This window comes from Rhinopithecus roxellana, unplaced genomic scaffold (assembly GCF_007565055.1).
Source record: "Rhinopithecus roxellana isolate Shanxi Qingling unplaced genomic scaffold, ASM756505v1 contig3864, whole genome shotgun sequence".
NCBI lineage: Eukaryota > Metazoa > Chordata > Mammalia > Primates > Cercopithecidae > Rhinopithecus > Rhinopithecus roxellana.
In genome coordinates, this window is record NW_022142802.1 from 11,215 (window position 1) to 17,546 (window position 6,332).

At 47.6% G+C, this 6,332-nt stretch overlaps 1 pseudogene; it reads right to left on the reverse strand.

Moving 5' to 3' along the window:
- Positions 1–535: 535 nt before the first annotated feature.
- On the reverse strand, positions 536–1,380 carry LOC115895925 (annotated as a pseudogene).
- Positions 1,381–6,332: the final 4,952 nt, after the last annotated feature.

Consider the following 6,332-nt stretch of genomic DNA (forward strand, 5'->3'; position numbering starts at 1 on the left):
AAAAAAACAGGAAATAGCATAACTCGAATCTAAGTAGTGAAAATATGACGTCTACCTAAAACTCACAGGTGCGGGAGCGCACGCACACCATAACCAATGGAAGACGTCCTAGTACATGTTTACAAACTGTTTGTGTGTCGCCGTCCTAACACCAGACGCAAAGCGCTGAAAACAACAAGCCTGTTCACAATAGCACCAGGAACGTACAGTACACAGGAATCATCTGCAGGTGATTTGTGACAACTGTAGCAGAACAGTAATAGCAAGAGATACAATGGATGGCTTGAAAAATCAGAGACACTCTTCTTGCTTATCGAATTGCAAGATTAACGTTGTGCTACACAGACAAGGTGTTTCAAGATTTGGATCGTAAGCGAGTTCGCCGAAACTAGTGGAGAGGAAGGGCAAATACTGGAAGGGAATCCACGGTTTGACCAGGCCAGAAACACCTCTTTCACAGCATGTGATCGTGCAGGTACTCGGACGCTCCCCGCAGGGCCGCCCGGGCCGGTTTCGGGCGGGCTTGCGGCCCCAATCACTGCTCCTGTTCGCGGGGACAGGCAGGGGCTGACTGGGAGGACGTCTTGTGGATGGCCTTGGGCTCCTCGGCGGCCTCCTCCCCCGGGTCGGCCACGCCGACCTCCTCGATGACCACGCTGCGCACGGTGCCCTCGTCCAGGCAGTGCGGGGCGACTCCGTACACGCGGGGACCAGAGACAGCTGCGTTGGAAAACTCTGCACCCCGCTACCTGCTGCAGAAGCTGTGGCAGCGCCGGGTGCGTGTCGGACCGATAGGGTGACGATGCTGTCCGCGCCCTGGAGCAGCGTGAAGCGTCGAGGCCGGGACGAGGAAGTGGCGGTGCTGCTTCTTCCTGCACAGCCGCAGCTGCAATCCACCACGCGCAGATCTGCCGGGGCCCAGACCGCAAAGCGGACCGCGCCGCAGTGGCAGCCCCCGGTGTGATGCACGAGGCCCAGGTACTCGAAGGTGTCCAGCAGGACCTTGGCGGCGCCCTCGCAGTCTGAGGCCCCGCAGCTTCCTGAACGTCTCCCAGCGCTCCCGCTGTGCGCCCAGGTCCAGCTCCTTGGGGGACGGGGCGGGTCCCGGCGGATCCGGGGATGGCGCGGAGGGCAGCCGGTCTCTGGGGCCCGCCTTCCGGACCCGCCGACAGCGGCGCTTTCAGTCGCCACCTATCCAACCACCTCTTGGCCGCCGCGTGGCTCCCGACCCCGACTTGGACCCGGGGGCACTGCGCGCGGCTGGCGCCCGTGACCGCGATGGCCGCGCAGCCGGCGGGAGGATCCGCGGGCCTCTTTCGCCTCCGCGGCTGAGCGGGTGGCCCGGTTCCTCACTCTGCCCATGGCGCCTGCCGCCTCCGGAGCGCGTGGCCCACCCCCCACCCTCATTTCCCGGTCAGTCGCTGAGCAGCCTCCTTGCCTGCGCCAGTAGGATTGGCCCCTTGTTGAATGCGATGTAAAGAGACCCTTCCCTTGACCCTATCACAACAGCCTTCCCTGACCTGAAAGGCAGTCATGAGGCATTCAACAACACCTGCAGGGCACCAGATACCCCGCCTGGGCGCTGGGATGTGGAGATGCATCAGGCTTTCCAAAGTACTCACATTCATTTAGGATCAGGTGTATGCAAATACAGCCCCCAACGCCTTGGGACACTTTGCTCTGACAGAAATAAGAACCAGGGGCTCTGGGAACAGAGAGGAACGCCCACACACTGTAATTGGAGGGGCGTGTGGGAGGGGCACGGAAAGACTCCTCTGAAGTCTTCTTGGGGGCTTGATTCTTTTTTTCGGGTGTAGTGTTTTATTTTTCTCTCTCGTAATTTTCGATGCGATCAAGTCCTCTTTACCTAATGTTGACATACCTACTTCTGCTGTTTTAATTAATGTTTACCTGATGTGACTTTTCCCACCCGTTGTATCCTTTTCATTTACCCAGGGCAACCAAAGCGGAACTGAGTTTCATATAAACATGGGATAGTCAGACTGTGTTTCTCACTGACTCTGCCAATATCTACCTTTTCATACATGTTTTTAGTTCATTGCCATGATCGCTGGGCTAGTGTTTAAGTCCACAGACTTACTGTTTGTTTTCTTTTGTTTCCTCCGTGTCTTGGCTAACCGAGACTCCCTTTTTTTTTTTTTTTTTTTTTTTTTTTTTTTTTTTTTTTTTTTTTTGCCCTTCTGTGGCTTACGTGCACACTTTGCAGGATTTATCTTGATTTCTGAAAGTGTTTTCGAGTGCTTTGTTTTGTAAAATTGTCTCAGTGGTTGCTCTGGGATTTTCATGTGCATATGTGACTTACCACAGGCTCCTGGTATCCAGTTCTCATCACTTCCATTGAAGTGTAAAGCATCAGCCCCTTTTAGCCCCTCTGCCTTTCTGCTTATAGACAACGATGTCTGGAGTATTGGATGGTTTCATATTTTTTGCTTTAATCATCAAACATGACTTCCACAATTCACAAGGAAACGGTGGCTTAATGTTTGTCCCCTAAGGGTGTTTTTTCCACTGGTCTTGACTCCTTTCTGATAGATACTTTCCGGAGGCCATCTTTCATTCTTTCCTCTTTTGTTTGGAGCACCTGCTCTAGCCATTCTTTCACCGTGAGTCTGCTCGTGACAAAAATGCTTTCTTTAACCTGAGAATGTCTCGATTTCCCCTTCATCCATGAAGGATGGTATCACTGGATACAGAATTCACAGCTGACAGGACTTTTGTTCAAACACCTGAAACTTTTCAGGACACTTCCTAATGACCCCCACTGGTCAGAGGAGACATTTGCCCTCATTAAAACTGGTGTTCTCCTATAATCAATGAACCACTTCGGTCTTGCTGCTTTCAGTGATGTTATCAGCTTCAAAAACTGACTATGCTGTGTGTGTTGGTGTGAATTGCTTTGTGGTTTTCTTATCTGAAGTTTGCTCATTTCCAGAATCTATGGGCTTATGGTTTTCATTAAAATTTGGATATTTTCAGCCTTCTTTTCTTATATTACTCTTTCAGTCCACTCTCTACTTTTGATACTCCAGTCGTACGGATATTGGAACTTCGTTATTGTCCTAAATTACTGAGGATCCATTCAGCTTTTAATCATTCCATGACCTCTCTCTCTCGCTCAGGCGTAGTCAATCCTATTTTCTGTTTGTTTGTTTTGTTTTTGAGGAAGAATCTCTCTCTGTCATCCAGGTTGGAGAGCAATGGCACAATCTCCGTTCACTGCAACCTCTGCCTCCCGGGTTCAAACGATTCTCCTGCCTCAGCCTCCCAAGTAGCTGGATTGCAGGCGCCCGCCACCACCCAAGCTAATTTTTGTATTTTTAGTAGGGACGGGGTTTCCCCACGTTGGCCCGCGGTGATCTGCCTGCCTCGGCCTCCCAAAGTGCTGGAATTACAGGCGTGAGCCACCGCGCCCGGCCGTCAGTCTTATTGATTGGGCCTCCATTACGATGATGGTATCTTTTGTCATCACAGGTCTCTTACGGAGTGCATCCAGCAATGTTTCCAAATTCTGTTACTGTTTTCGTTTTCTGTGCCGTCATTTCTTTTTTATACGTCTTCTACTCATCGCTGAGATTTTCCATTTTCTAGTCTGGTTCCAGACTATTTGCAATGACATAATGAAGCATTTTTGTGATGGTTGCTGTAAAACGTTTGTCAGATAATGGCAACGTGTGCATCGTCTCTATGTTGGTACCACTAGATTGTATTTCCTCATTCAAGTTGTGTTATTCCTGGTTCTTGACATGGTGGGCTCTGCTCTACCGCATACAATGTATTTTGCTTTTTACTTTAGGAGTCTCTGGACATGAGACAACTATTTGATGTTAGAAGTCAGCTACTTTCTTTAGGTTTAGCATGTAGATTCTGGTGTCCATTTTTGGGTTCCGGGATTTTTTAAAAGTTTATTTTCAGAGCATTTGCGATGCTATTTTTGTGTGTTTGGCTTATCTGCCGACACAGCAGCCCCAACTGTTCCCTGCTGGTGGTATTTGAGAGGCAGAAAAAACTAAATTCCACACTTTATTCCAGGTTTCCTACTTCCTACCTAATATCTTTTTTTTTTCCCCCCTGTACCAAGGTACCATGCAGCCTACCACACTACATTTAATCATCATAGGCTGGGACAACTTCTCAGACTTTACTTGTTTCCATGACCTTGAGAGTTTTCAGGGGTTACTAGTGAGGTATTTTCTAGAATGTCTTTTTTTTTCCCTTTCTCTTTTTCTTTTTTTTTTTTTTTTTTTTTTTTTGAGACAGGGTTCCCTGCTTTGTCACCCAGGCTGGAGTATGCAACGGCAATGGTGGGATCTCAGCTCACTGCAACCGCCACATCCCAGGTTCAAACCATCCTCCTCCTTCAGCCTCCCATAGCACATGGGACTACAGGCATGCACCAACATGCCTGTCTAATTTGTGATGTGTGTATGTGTGTGTGTGTGTGTGTTTTGTAGAGACAAGGTTTTGCCATGTTGCCAGGCTGGTCTCGAACTCCTAGACTCAAGTGATCCGCCTGCTCCAGCCTCCCTAGAATTTTTCAACTCAATTTTTCTAATGCTTATCTCATGATTGGACTGATGTTGTGAGCTACCGGAGAATCACCACAAAGGTAAAGAGCTGTTTTCGTCTGATCGCATCAAGGGTACATAATATCAACATCAGTTTTGATTGTGTAAGTTGACCTTGGTCACCTGGCAGAAGCAGTGTTGGACAGGGTGCTCCCATGAAAAGTTACTCTTTTAACCCCTGTCCACATGCTACTCTTTGGAAGGAAGTCATTAAGCCAAGTTCACACCTAACTGGTGCTAAGTTATAAATCCTTTCTTTGAGGCAGAGTATCTACATACATTCTTTGGAATTCTCCTTCACGGCACAGCTGTCTATGCTCCTGCATTGATTTCGTTATTCAATCGTTTATGTATATCATGATACTTTCATGGATACTTACTTGATACTTTAGATTATAATCCAATACTTTGCTATTTCTTTTTTATTGTTATCACTTTTGCAGTTGTGGCCACTGGGGGCATGTTCAGTTCACCCCTAGGTCCCGTTGGTATGCTCCCATTATTTGCGGTTCCATTTGTGTAATTCCTTGCTTTGTGGCTCATCCTGCACATTTCTGTCTTGCATACGTTCTAGACTTGTCTGGCCTATTTCCTAGCTCCTAGGATCAGCCAATTCTCCAAGGATCTCTGTTTCCTTTTATTAGAAAATGGTATCAGAGACCAACGTCTGGCAAGTAGGTGTGCTCGTACCTGCCAGAGTCTAGTGGTTTCTAGACCCTCTCTGCCGAAACAGAGAGGAAATACATATGTATGTATACTAACCCGTATATATATATATATACATATTTCTATAAATATTTTGATACGTGACCATGAGGATCTATAATAAGCTGACTATGAGTTCCTACCCATGTCTGCAACTCTATTCCATTGCAGCACGAATCATTCTTGCCCCCACCACATTACGATCTGCACCTCCCCTCTCCAGCAGTGAAAAACCTGCCTCTCACCCTCCACCATCCATTTCCTAATTGTTCAGCTCCAGTATACATGGAGAACGGTATCAGATTTTTCAACCTGTGTCCATACCCGCAACAGGTTTGTCTAGTCGAGTATGCTGCATATGTACAATTTCCTTTGTCTTTAGCCTTACACACTTCTTTCATTTTCAGAGTTGCTTACATCAGCACTTTGTACTTCACAGCCTTCAGTGAAGCTTTTCACCCGTTGGTAAGGTTAGAACCTTTTGTCACATGCTGCATTTCAGCCTGATAGTTCCCTACCTCCGTAATGATGTCCTCACACAGAGAGAGCTATTTTTATTTCCTCTTCTTCGGAGGACACGAACCCCATCATAAAGACTCCACCCTCATGGCCTCATAACCTCAAACCCCATTACCTCCCAGAGGCCTTACTTGCAAATACCATCACACTGGGAGTCGGGGCTTCAACACGTGAATTTGGGCGGGAAGGAAACATTCCGTCTATAACGCACACGATAGTTTCACTGCCCTAAAGCATTACCTGTGCTTTACCTACTCATGTCCTCCTGCGAAAGTCCCCTCCACACACCTTGCCTCCTTCTACTCACCCTTTTGAATAAAGTTTCTCCTTACTAATCCTGGATTTGTATTTTGTTTGACAACACATATGTTTTGAAGCAAACTGGGCAGATACTTAATAGCGAGAATGCTGGACACTGTGGCAAGACTGTTGAGCCTCGTTAAGAACCAAGCGGACTGCCTTCCAAATTTGCTGGAAGATAGAGACTTCCCACTTTACATGAATGGACGTTCCTGTTGCTCT